Genomic DNA, 13938 nt, shown 5'->3' on the forward strand with positions numbered 1-13938 from the left:
CCATACCTCCTCTGTGGGCATTAGGTGTGGGTGGAGAAGTGTCATTTTCATCTTCATCTTAAAGAAAGCTCTGCATATGTTCCCTCATGTGGCAATCTCTAAAGAAAGCTTTTCCTCAGTGGAGCTTCACAGATTTTGAGAAAGCCACTGAGATTAAGTCAGTCTGTTTTCAGGATGCAACCATCAGAAATTTCAGAGCAGTGCTAGCAAATAATGTCATTTCTTCCTACTGCCATGGTGGACTTCACCATGTGCGTTTGTTCCAGGGGTGAGTTTTTTGTGGCAGAAACACATGGAGAAGTTATGGCTCGTAAGTGGCAATTCTCAGTGTCTCAGTGTTAGCCTGTTCTGCAGGAGGGATAAAATCCATCCTGGTGCAAGCTTTGGATTATCTTCATGCCTTGTTTTACTGTTGTGATGGACAATATTGCCAGGTTGTTAGAGGAGAATGAGGATGTCACTGAACATCATGGGCTGTGCATCCAAAATCCTGCCTGGGATCCTGGAAGCCCCCTCAGTAGCTCCACACCCATGACAGCCTTTGAAATGTTTGAGGACAGGCAAAAGACCGGGGCAACTGAGAGCTATGGGGAGCCCTGGTTTTCAAGAGCTTGCTGAAACCCTTGGGTTTATTCTGAACACCTTGGCCTTATCAGCCATCAGCACGCTTGCAGCAAGTGTGGGTAGAGCCCTTCTTAAATCTTCGTTTGCAAAGCCAAGCCATTGTAGTGGAACAAAGCAATCAGACGCCTCTGATTACCGAGAAGTGGGTGTGAGCCGGTATCAAATCCACCTGTGCCCAATTAGGGCAGGCCCCCTACTGAGCATGTGCAAGACCAGGGGGCCAATAAAGGTGAAACTCACAGCCACAGACTAGCTCACTCTCAAGCACTGTATTGCCTTTATTGCACCACTAGTGCTCATCACCTCCAAGGTGAGGCTCTCTGTGGAGTGTCGAACCCGGGGCTTTCGGCATTGCAGTACTGGGTCTTAACCAGCTGCGCCACGAGAGTAATATGAGTAAAGAAGCAGTATGAGTCAGATGACCCTAATTTTAAGGATAAGACTAACCAAAACTGTAGTTCTGATAGCTTCCTGGCAATGTTATGTTTTCTGTTTACTTTCTTGACAGGGTTTTGAGGTATTGTATCCTTAATTTTAGACAGTCAGAAACACAGAAGTTACCTCACTTTTGAGTAAATAAAGAATGCAAATATGAAAACAAGAACCAATTGGAAGAGCAAATAATGTTGAGACTGCAGTCACAAAATACAGCATGGAAAGATACAAGCTCCAAAGGGGTGTCAGACAACGTGTTACCACAACATGAGTTGCTCAGTGTGAGTTCAGGCTGTGATTTTTTCAGACAGGTTTGCTTCCTGTCACTGAACTTCTGACTAGGCCTGTCCAAGGATTATCTAGAGGAAAACAAGCTCAGTTAACTTTATCTTGTGCTTTTGTGGTGTTTGTGATTGCAGTCCCATTAAGTTCAAACTTCACCACCTAAGCTCTGATTTATCTCAGAAACAGGACACAAGATATTTTAAGTTGATATTTTTGTTATTTCTGCAGTTGAATGTCCACTGAAGCCAACAAATGTGAGTTTCTTGCCCACTGGGAAGGGTCTGAGTGTCATAGGACCTTCCAGCTTAGACAGCCAGGAGTCCTGTGGGGTGGTGTAGTGTCAGCACTGAGGAATCTCAGGTGCATCTCAGGTGAAAAGCATTAATATTCACTTCTTTCTGAGGATGAAGGACTGAAAGGATGTGCATGGAGCAATAGCATAGGACTGTAACCAGCGATGTCCCCCAGGGGTCAGTACGTGGTCTGGTCTCGTTCAACTTGTTCATCAGCAACCTGGATGAAGGGACAGAGTGTATCTTCAGCAAGTTCACTGAAGATACAAAGCTGGGAGGGGTGGCTGACACTCTGTAGGGCTGTGCTGCTATCGAGTGTGACCTGGACAGGCTGGAGAGCTGGGCAGAGAAGAACCTGATGAGATTCCATAAGAGCAAGTGTAGGGTCCTGCACCTGGGGAGGAAGAACTCCAAGCACAAATATAGGCTAGGGGTGGACCTGATGGAAATCAGCCCTGGGGAAAAGGATCTGGGAGTCCTGAGAGAGAGTAAATTATCCACAAGCCAGTAGCGTGCCCTTGTTGCCAGGAAGGCAAATGGAATCCTGGGCTGCATAAAGAAGAGTGGGGCCAGTAGGTTTTGGGAGGTCATTCCCCCCCTCTGCTCTGGTGAGGCCACAGCTCAAGGAATACTGCCCCCCAAGGAATCTGGGCCCCCCAGTTCAGGAGAGACAGGGAACTGCTGGAGAGAGTCCAGCAGAGGACTACAAATATGATTTGGGGGTTGATTTTCATCTCTTTTTTAAGGAAAGACTGAGAGAGCTGTGACTCTTTAGCCTGGAGAAAGAAGGCTGAGGGGAGATCTTAGTAATGTCTACAAGTATCTAAAGGGTGGCTGCAAGGAGTATGGAGTCAGACTCTTCTCAGTAGTTCTCAGTGACAGGATGAGGGGCAATGAGCACAAAGTGGAACATAGGAAGTGCCATATAAATATGAGAAAAAACTTCTTTACTCTGAGGGTAACAAGGCACTGAACAGGCTGCCCAGGGAGGCTGTGGAGTCCCCTTCTCTGGAGCCACTCAAAACCTGCCTGGATGCAGTCCTGTGTAGTGTGCTCCAGGTGATGCTGCTTCAGTGGGAGAGTTGGACTAGATGATCTCTAGAGGTCCCTTTCAACTCTGACAATTCTGTGATTCTGTGGGATCAATGGCTTTATCAGGCCCATTGACAGCTCATACTCTTCCTCTGGCATATGGACAGTGTACAAGAAATAAATTAGCTTTGCTATGAAGCTGTTTTTTAGTTGAAGCAGTGCAAAACATATTTCCAGTGGCAAGCATCATAAAGGAATGGTTCTCATTGAAGACACAGAGCTTTGGTTCAAACCTAGAATACCACAGAGTACCTAAAGTCCAGTCCCTCCTTAGCCCATTCCACTTCTAAGCCTGGAAGAGGTTAGACTTAAAGTCAGTAAACAAAGAACAAAAGGATACCTGCATATACATTTGAAGTACATTCAGATATTATAGATTTGATATTTACTTGTTTTCAAAAGCTTAAAGACTGTAAGTGTAATTCTGCTGATGGTGCAGCCTAATCCACCTGTGCTCTTATCCTTTGCCTGATCATAAGACTCTCCAGAAATAACCAGAGTAAGAGCTGTGGCTCTGACCTCTGTGGGAAGAAGCAAAATCCTTACTTTGTCAGTTGTTCTGGCAGGACCTCTGGCCAATGTGGTTGATCAGTGTCTAAGAAAACAACCCACCATAAAGAAAATTGTTTTCACCAGATGAAGAACTTCAGATGTAAGCAAACTAATAATACTCGGCCTTGAAAGATGCATTGAAGAGAATACCAAAGCAAGGTTAGAAAGGGTTAGTGCTAGTAAGAAAAACATAGAAGACCAATGTGAGTTAGTATTCAGCAGCTAGGTAGAAGAGATGCATCTGTACAAAAGAATAGTTCAAGTGGCAGGTTGAAAAACCACTTTCCAATGCTGTTTTTGAAGTAGTCAGTTTTAAAAGCACTTCTGAGGTGGATCGCCAAATGCTCAACTTTTTCCATTCTTTGTTTACTAGAGAGTGGAGAACAATTAAAGTTTTTACAACATACAAAATACATTCTTCACTTAATGTTTCTCTGTTTTCTCTTGGCAGTTGGAGATTTTATTGTAGAGGGGTTACAGCTCTACATGGCATACCTGATTTTACAGTTTATGCTATATCCATCCATCTCCATCACACTGCCTTATGCTTGGAAGCTTTCAGGAGGTCTGATGTTGGACTGGGTTTCATGTTTTATTCTCCCAAAGGTGGCTGCTGAATCAAACAGTGGGCTGGATTTCTGCAGGAACTGAAACAGTGGCCTGATGTAAACCATGTGTTTTGGAGCCTGGACTATGTACTTTGTGTGGGTGGCAGCAGGCAGCTGTGAGGGCTGGAGCTGTGCAGTCAAGAGAGCTTGCCACTCTCCTGATCAATTCTTCTGGACTGCTGGGGTGTTGTTTTTTTTTTTTTTGTCATCTTCATGGACCTGAAGGAGGAATGACTTGCTACCTCCCTGTCTTCCTCCAGAGTGGGAGTAAGTTTTGGAATTAGCTGGAGGCTAAGGGTAATACCAGAGTTTCATCCGGGAGCGCACCAAAGAGCTTTGGGTGAAATCGAATCAAAAGAACTCAAATGCATGCAGTTAAGGATGTATTATAGTGCTTGTGAGACAAACATCAAACTCCAAGTGATGATCATAAATGAAAAATACATGCTATAGTGACACAGTTATGTAGAATAAAATAAAACAAAGGGGCTTTTCTTAAAGCAGAGGTCTCCACAGCATCTCTTGAGAAGAGTATGTAAAGGGAATGATGGAAAAAACAAGCTCTCTTTTTTAAAAGATTATAACAGTGGGAGCTGTATGGCTCAGAATGGATGGCTTTTGCTGTTATTGCTCTGGGTCAAGTTGGAGGAACTTTTTCCATTCATTTTTTGTCGCTTGGTTTATGCATGCACCAAAGCACAACTGTTTGAGTCACTCTTTTCCCCTACTGTCATGTTTTGATCTCCTTATCACATTGGCTGTTTATGAGATCTTTTGTAGTTGCCATTCTGCACATAACCAGAGGTGCTTTACTACATCCCAGTGTACCTGTGTTTGGTACTTTGTTGTTTTTGTCTGGGAATCTTGGTGGATAAGCCTTTCTCCCAGGGATATGCTCTGGGTGGTCATACTGATACAAAGGAACCTTTTCCATTTCTTGCCATGACTGTTCAAGCCAACCAGTCAGACCTACAGGGCAGCAGATTTAGAGGACAGCTCTGTCCTCATGATGTCTGATAAGAGGAGGATGTCCTGCCAAGGAGTGTGGAAAACAGGAACCTATGGTCTCTGCCTTGTGTGGTTGCAGTGTCTGTGACCATCATTGTTTTGATGCTGTTTTTCTCCGTAGTGCCCATGCCAACCCTGTGAGCAACATTATCACTGGTTTCTTCTTTCAGTGAAAAATTTTGGACTAAATGAACATACTAATAGAATCCGGTGAGAAAAATGATGATTTGAGGCAAGGTACCACAGGCACAGTCTTCAGGAAGAACAAACAATTAAAATCCAATAAATCACTGTGTGTAAGTCCAGGTCCCTGTAGGGCAAAGTAATCTCACACCTTCTGTGGTTGTCCCTTGGGATCCAGATTGGTTCTTGGATCAAAACTTGTGCAGTTGAAAAGGAAGCACATTTTTGTAAATTCCTGAATACATTGCATTGCCTGGAAGATCTATGGAATTAGAGGTGTTCCAGAGAGTAGAAGGCTGCTGGTAACTCTACTTGGATTCAGTAGGAAGTGCCCTTTGCAAAAATTTTGCTGGTGCTCCTCATGGGAACTCCAGCATCCAATTGTCATTATTTTCAGAGACAGCTCATAGTGCCTTGGTCCCAGGGTTCTGTGAGGTTTCTCCTTTCTTCTAGTTCTAGATCTCTTACTGTGACTAAAACTATTGTATTGACTTCCCTCAGTGGGCCTGTATCTTTCTTAAAACACAGTGACTGGCTATGAGACACAGTTCTTACAGCAGTGACTTTTCACTGCACAGGAGATTAGAATAATCTCCAACTGATCCATGCAGAATTACACTGTTGGTTTGTTGGGTTTTTTTTTTTTTTTTTTGTTTTTTTTTTTTGTTTTGTTTTTTGTCACATTGCATTGTTAGTTTAGTTAATCAGTGAATAACTTCAACCACCAGATTTTTTTCTTGGTACTGATGCTTCACATAATATTATCTATTTGATGGTCAATTATTTGAGGTCTCTTTTTTGATTTTTCCAATGTGTGTTGTCTGTTCTAAATTTCATTTGTGAGTCATATATCTGTGTTTTGTATCCATGTATATATAGCCATAGGGAAATGTTAAGTCTGCAACCACATGCTTATTACTAGAATGTCTTTTTCATTATATGCATATCTTATTTTTCACAAATATTAGTGTCACAAAACCCTTAAATAATAGAAATTCAGGAAACTCCAAATTAAAGTTGGAGTCTCCTCTCCATGGCAGTGCTGAAGTCTGCCCCAGAGAAGCTGGGAACATCAAGTCCCCTGCCTGTATTAGAAAGAGCAGCCCCACACTGCTTCTGTAGCAGAGCTTGTGGAAGCCTGTTCATGTAGTCAGTTAGTTAAGTAGAAAGACAGCTAAATGTTAAATTGTTATTATGATTTATGGACCAGGTACCAGGCTTGTTTTCATGGTATGGAATAGTATTTGGAATAATTACTGCTGGTAGTTACTGTCATAGTAGAAGTATTTAGGTTTATAATTTTGGATGAGTGGGTAAAGGCAGGGATGAAGCTGTTGTCTGTGGAGATGCTGTGGTGTCCCACTGAATCATCCTGCTTGCAGGTGTTCTGTCTTGTCCTCCAAGATTATTGATGTCAAGCCATGAGGAAAACGTCTCATTTTAGGGCATGTATTTGACAACAAAGACACCAAGCTTGCAGAGGAGGGACATAGACTAGTTTTTGCTTTGAACATGATTGCTCTGCCCTGCAAGGGATGAATGGAGGTATTGACCAGGGTTGGGGTATTAGAAGGGGATCTGTGATGAAAAGTGACTTGAAATAAACTGGTTCTAGCCCCTTTATCCTCCTGCCCCTATAGCAGAAGTGCATCTTAATCCCTTAGCCCAGTGGTGAGGTTGGCCATGGTCAGGACATCCTTGCGTCTTTGCTAGCTGGTTTCACCTGCTCTGTTCCTGCATGGAGCCCTCGAGGATTATGTTCTTTCAGTACCATCTTTCCTCCAAGTCAGTGAAGAGGCAGGTTTTGGTCAACACCCTGGATAGATTCTTGCAGACCAGGGCCATAACTGTGGTGTGATCTCACCACTTCTTTGGCGTTGCTGGGGGTCTTTACCACCACAGTGGTTTGGTCACTGGAGAAACCCAGATGGGAGGTGTCCAAAGACAGTGGGCATGAGACCGGTCCAGGCCCAGAAGGCTTTCTTCACAGGGCACTGACACAGAAGGAAACATGTGCATGGACATCAGCAGGAGAAAGTGAAGCCTTCAATAAATCACTGTTTGTTGTTCTTAAATTGTAATACATGCATGAAACATGTAGAAATATGTTGTTGGGTTTGGAAAATGCCCCAGTCCTACTGTAGTTTACATTCAGTAGTTTACATCCTCACTGGAAACTTCTGTTAATACTGTCAATATAAAGAATGTCCTCCAGGTGTCAGGTAACTCCTCTACAGATGTATAATGAATTGCTTTGCTTAAATCAGGCGTTACTGTTGCATACTGGTCCACTGCCCAAAACTCCTGGCTTGAGCCTGGTGAATTATGGCACACTTTCCACTGTACCTTGCAGGAACTAAAGTGTTCCACTCCCCCCTTTCTGCGCCAAGCAGGAGCATGTGCAAATGTGCTGAGAGTTTTGTTTTCTTTTTTTCTGCAAGAGAAAAAGGATTTATGTGTCATTTGTCTCCACTGCTTTAACTTACTGGCTGATGCTGAGTGTATAAATTAGCAGCATTAAAAAAGTTGATCAACTCTCAAAGGAACAAAGTTGACAGTGCTTTTTAAAATGTTAGGGGACCTACCAACCCTATAAGCCTGGGGCTGTATTTGTTCTTCCATTGCAGTCCAACTGTCTCTGATTGTATACTTGAGCATTGTATATGTGTTAACTGCTGCAATGCTACAAATAACCCCACTAGACTTAATGCTGTGCTCTGTGCCATGGCTGCATGGCTGATCTGAAGTAAATCAGAGTCTTCTGGAGTCTGAGCACTCAGCACGTCTCAGTTTAGAGGGCCACATCAGCACTGTTTGAGCTGGCTCACTGACTGCAGGAAATATCTTTGCACAGTGAAGTCTTCTCAGGGTGGACCTGATCCAGACCTCATTGAAACTGGTGGAATTGCTCCCATTTTCTCAACGGAACTTGATCAAACCGACAAATTAAAAAAAAAAAAAATTAAATAATTCCAGTAATACTTTGCCAAAGTGACACGGTGCATTAACTTTTGGGTGGAAAACAAGTATCTTCCTGTGGTATTTTGTCTATTTTCTTTCTTCGCTACTTTCCTTATGATGTGGCTTTGGGATAGCTGTATGGAGATAGGTAACAGTGAGAGCAAGTAAGGCAAGGAGCAAAGCAGCTGCCCCTTTGTGGATTGTTGGATGAGAAAGGTGGGATTTTCTCTTGCCCTTGTGCCTTTCAGTAGTGGTAAAATGCCATTTTTCTTTTGCTGTTTGTGAATAACAATTTAACTAAAAAACAAAGTTTCACAAAAGATTACAGAGCTGGCGCTACTAGTAAAACTCTGCTTCCTCCTTTTTCAAATACACTCTGTTTCATAATCTATCTCAAATCAGGTGAAAAAGTAAAGTAGCATATCGGAATTGTCCCAATCTTTAAAGCCAATGCACTAAGGGATTTACTTGCCAGAAGATGGAAAACAGTGCCCATTGCAGGCTTGAGGAAGGGATGGGTGATCACGTTGCAAAGTATATTTGAAAGCAAACTCTTTTTCCTGGCAAAGCTCTGGCCATGGTACAGCACTTGGTGAATGAACACTGCTCCTTGAGCATGGGGCTTCCCCCCCCTGCCCCCGGCTTCCCTGGTGCCCCCAACAGTTCTGCCATCTGCACCCTTGAGCAAATGCCTATCTTGGTTTCATGATATTCCAAGCAAGGACAGTTGCAGGGGCTTCCTTAGGGTGGATGCATTTGCCACATGTGCCATGACCTTGAGTGTCACCACTCAAGCATTTAGGAGACTAACAGGATATCCATATCAATGCAATGTGTTTTAGGAATGTGAGTGTTATACAAAGACTGGGTCACTGTGCTTAGTTTCCTAGAGGTGAAATGAGAGGTTGGTATATGTTTACAGACTATATGTCTGTGCCAAATATGTGTCCTCTATGCACAAGAATGCATTTTATAGGTCAGGAAGAAAAATGCAGAAAGATTTTTGCTGAGTTGGGAAGGCAAAAGCAATCTTTTTGTACCTAGACCTCTGGTGGCAAGTTGAAGTGCCTGATTTTTTTGTGACCTCATATTTCGACTATCTTTTTGTACTTATATCTTAATAGGTTTGAGTTGCTTGGTATATTTTCCCCCACAGTTCTAGATTGATTACTAGGGGTCAGTACTTCCCTTTTCTCTTGGAGCTACTTTGTGTTTTCCTTTGCTAGATAATTGATGAGGGCCTCTGAAGAATCCGTGTGATTTGGCAAGTGCAAGCTGCCTCCCTATGTGGTTGTTTAGAGGATGTTTTACCCTCAGCTTTGACCTCGTGCTCTGGGCTTACATAATCTGTAAAATGTTCTCACACAGTCCTGACACGCACAGAAAATTTGGCAATACTAGTGAACATTTTGACTGCAAAAAGTCAATACTGAGGCATTAATCAGCCCTGTATTTTGGGGGCCAAGATACTATATATAAATTCCTGCAGCTGTCAGTGATGTTGGATTTTGACACTGGATAGAGCACAAGGGAGTGACTCTTTCTCATTTTCAAGAACATCGAAAAGGATTTTATTTTAATTGCAGGTAGCTCTTTATATAAGGTCTGAAGATGTTTCCCAGTTGATTTGGTTTGGTTAGAGAGGAGGTACAGGAAACTGTTAAATAGGTTTTAGAACCTATTTAGAAGTGAAAAACATAGTGAGATTTACAAGGGCAAACTGTGGGGAGGTGGTAAAGTATCAACCTTCAGTTCAGTCAAGCACTTGTTAGCTATTCTGAAAATCTACTAGAAAAAAATGGGTTTGAGAATGAGTGCATCTGGAGACTTACCTTTTTTATTGCTACTGCTTTGGGTCCTCATCCAGAGTATTCTGAAATCCATTTGAGCATTTGAGTTCCTGGTGTGCCAGAGTAGGTGCTAAATGGGGGAAAGCTGCAGTCCTGTGTGCTTTCATAAATGTCATATCTGTGGTCTCTGATAGGAGGAACCCCAGGCATGTAGTAGCTGTCAGCTGTGGATCTTCCATGCTGCTCCAAAATCTTGTCTTGTTACCATTTAGGACCATCTTCTACTGAGGATCCAAGAAACCTCTCCAAGTTTAGACCATTGCAGAAGGTAGGGAGAGATGCCTGGAATGCTCACACTGCAGCTCAGGGAAGTGGTGGAAATGTTCACCACTGCTCAGGGGCCCTAAAAGTAGCTATTGTCCTGGTTCATTTCTGGATGTTCATTTATGTGACTTGGACTCAGCTGGTCTGGATGGAGCTGTGGTATTGATACTGGGAGGAGCAGCTTTGCGTGTATCCATCATGTGATGTGGGTGTGTGTTCTGCTGGGCAGTGCACAAGATACAGGAGTTTCTGTACGTGCTTGGTCCTCCTGATGGTAAATCTACCACTTCCTGCATCACTGGGAGAACAGACTCACAGATATTATCTAATATATCTTTACTCTCTCTGCGAGGATGAGGAGGTTTTATTGACAAACTTTATACAACTGTTACTGAGATTGGTGTGCTTGTATACATGGTAGATAATTGTGTATAAGTGAGGCATTTTTTATTGTCACATCAGTTGTTTTGGAGGAGGCTGGAGGATTTGTGCAAGATCCTGTTGAAGGTGATTGAAGCTCAGCATCCAGTGGCTACACCTCTGTCTAGTCCTTCCCTCATTTCCACCGACTCTACTTCACTCTTACCCTTTTCTCAGTTTTGGCTCCATGTTTCTTCCCTGTCTGCATCAGGTTCCCATATGTGTTCTATTTCTGTGTCATCTTTAATATCATCATAGTAATTCTTTCACTGATTTTTATCTCCCCTGTTTCAACCCCTCCTCTCCATGCCCCTTTTCTTGGACTAATTCTTTTCTCCCTTGGTCTAAGATTGAAACAATTTCTTGATTTTTAAAAAGTTTTGCTTTCTTTAGCCCAGCATGGCAAAAAAATTTCCCAAAAATGTAGTTTCTGGAGCAGGTTCAGATCTTGCCATCTCTAGATTCACACACAGCACCTAGACATTCAGAAAAAAGGCATCCTAGTGATGAAGAAAGGTCAAGGGGTGTGTCCTTATAATGTCTGACCTGCAGTGACAGCATCATCTAATTCTATATTTTTATTTTTTTTTTTGGTAGCTGTAGCAGCAGAAGGCAGTCAATTGTTATCCCACGGGAAGCTTAAAGAGTAAGAAATGTCCAGACTGGGGAAAGCACTGCCGCTACAGCATGGCTGAACCCAGTAGGACAGCCATCCAGGAGGTGCTCATACAAGGTGGCATGGGCCCAGCTTCACCTCTTCCTTGCTCTGCCTGAGTTCGGGGCCTTCAGTCTTATCCCCGATGGCTCCTGGACTGTGGGCTGCAAGTCAAGTCAGCAAGTTCCTCCCACTGCTTTTTGTTTTCAATGAGAAATCCCCTTTTTTATCAAGCCTGACACATACTTCACACGAAAATACTGATTTTGATGGATCAACGTTTGTCGACAAAGCCATTTAAACATTCTCAGATAGCACCATTCTGGATGCTGTCAGATTTGTGTCAGTCGAACTGTGATAAGGGAAGTTTAACAGAAACTGGAGCAAGGTAGTGAAATGGGAACAATGGGCAGTAAAATGTGGTGTTACTATAAGGAAAGTAATCAAAGCCTTGGAAAACCCTGATTTGAAAATCTCAGCTGATCCCCTGCGTTCAGCATTAGGGTCAATAAATTTCTCTTTGCCTAAAGCCACATTTGTTTTAAATTGAATACTTTCCATATGGCTTTCTGGCTGGGCTGGCTCCTTTTGTATCCTTTGTCCCTTACAACTCTCTAATTTAGTTCCAGTTGTAAGCTGTGGCTTTGACTGGGGGAGCAGAGCTGATGGGCTGCAGTGTCCCTTCTGGCCACCCCAGGCAAGTGGACCCTTGATACTGCATGATGTACAGGGGCTATCCAGAAGAAACCCAAAATGTTTGCTTGCACCACAGCCCAGCAATCTGGGAGAGCAGAGATGGTCAAGAGGAGCTGTTGCTGCCTGGTGGCAGGGTTAAGCTGCTCAGGACAGATGTGCAGATCCAGGGAGGTGGTGGCTACCTACAACACATGGAGAGGCTACTTACCTACAAGGCAAGGCTGTGGGAACAGGGCTGGCCCAGTCTGACAAACAGGAGGATGGAGCAACATCCCACAGCAGTCAACTGCTGCCCGACTGGGGGCTGAGAGGAAGCCACGTCTTGGTGGTGGCAGCAGGTTTGGGTTGGACACTAGGAAAAGTTTCTACCTTAAGCAGTTGGTGCAGCACTGAAGTAGGGAAGCTGTGCCATCTCCATCCTGGTAGGTTTTGAAGACTGAGCTAAGGAAATCCAGGGCTGGCCATGTGCAGTGTTGGAGGAAGTTTGTCTCTGAGCAGGAGGTTAAGAAAAGACCTCCAGGGATCCCTTCCAACTTGAATTTTGCTCTCTTTCAGTTCTTCATGGTGGTGCTGTGAATGAAGGCTGTGTGCCTAAATGATAAATGACTTCTGAAATCTGTGTTGAGCAGCTGCAAGAAAAATTAACTCTAGAGATACTCAAAACCCACCTGGATGCAGACCTGTGGAATGTAGTCTATGTGATCCTGCTTTGGTGGGAGAGTTGGACTAGATGGTCTCCAGAGGTCCCTTCCAACTCTGATATTTCTGTGATTCTGTGAAACAATGCGGGAGCAGGTGGCTTTTTAAATGGAGTACATGATTGAGAATATTCCATTAAAAGTGCTCATGAAGGCAACCGTATTTATTGTACAGCAGAAATGTGTTTGTTAAACACTTAGCACTAGATCTATTGCTGTGATACAGCTAGCACACACTTCTATGGCAACACAAAGTGTCTGTAAAACCACCTTAATCAGCTGATTAATCCGGGTTTATAGCTGCTTTGTTTTTCTGGGGTAGTGAGGGACAACCAGAAGAGAGAGGCTGCTAAAGTCCATGTGTTTATAATAAAGATCCACCTCTGTAGGAAAAATAAAAAGGCAAGAATTTCCATGATAACCTGCTGCTCAGTGTTTCAGTGGAAAAGCAGACTTGCCTGGGAACGTGCAGTTCTCTGCATATGTTATACCCTTCTTCAGCACTGAAACCTTGTGTTTCTTGCAAGGATTTCAAGAGAAGATCTGCAAACAGCTGTGAGAGTCACTGTGATCCCTTCCAAAGGGTAATTTAATTGAAGAACATTTTTCAGGAGTCTGCAAGAATGCACAACCTTGTCAGCAGTTCAAGATCAGTGACCAGTATGGTTATAGAAGGTGTCATTCAGCACATATATTGGGAGTCTGGTTTTGGTGTATATAGGGACATCAATACGTACTTAGAGTAACATTTTAGTGCTGTCATTTATAAATATGAGCTCCTGAACTGGTGTCTGAAAGAAGATCTTGCTATTGCTCTGAGAGGGAGTGCTTTGGTGTTCTGTCTTTCATTTCCAGGTCTCTGGCAGCTGTTGCTGTCCCATTCTTTTTTTCTCTTGACATTGCTGTGGCTGCAGTAACTGCATTGGCCAGAGAGCAAGGGCATTTGAATCCAGCTTGTAGCCTCTGCATTGGCAGGTTCACACAGCCCTGTGCTTGATGAGATGGCATTGCTAGAAGAGACTGAGAGAGACCTGCTTCAAATGCTAAATGTGAAAGATAAGAGGCAAAAAGTGGCTACAAGCATGAACTCTCTCAGTCCTGGCTGGTGCTGCTGGTATCCTTCTTCCTGCTGTTCCTGACTGCTCTCCTTGAAGCCTGCTCAGTAGCGTGGTGCAGGTCATAGGCAGTGAAGAACGCCACAAAAACTGGAGATGCTGTTTAGAGCAATCAGACTGGTTGCTTGAGTAACACTAGTATCAGTGTCACTTCTTAAAAGAGTGCTGCTAACTTGCCAGCAAATGTAAAAATAAATTA

General features: G+C 43.4%; 1 protein-coding gene across 1 annotated transcript in view; it reads left to right on the forward strand.

Moving 5' to 3' along the window:
• Window positions 1–13938, forward strand: part of FNDC1 (fibronectin type III domain containing 1) — a 68607-nt gene that overhangs the window by 13329 nt on the left and 41340 nt on the right. The window lies entirely within an intron of this gene.

The sequence above is a fragment of the Calypte anna genome, chromosome 3, assembly GCF_003957555.1.
Source record: "Calypte anna isolate BGI_N300 chromosome 3, bCalAnn1_v1.p, whole genome shotgun sequence".
Classification (NCBI taxonomy): Eukaryota; Metazoa; Chordata; class Aves; order Apodiformes; family Trochilidae; genus Calypte; species Calypte anna.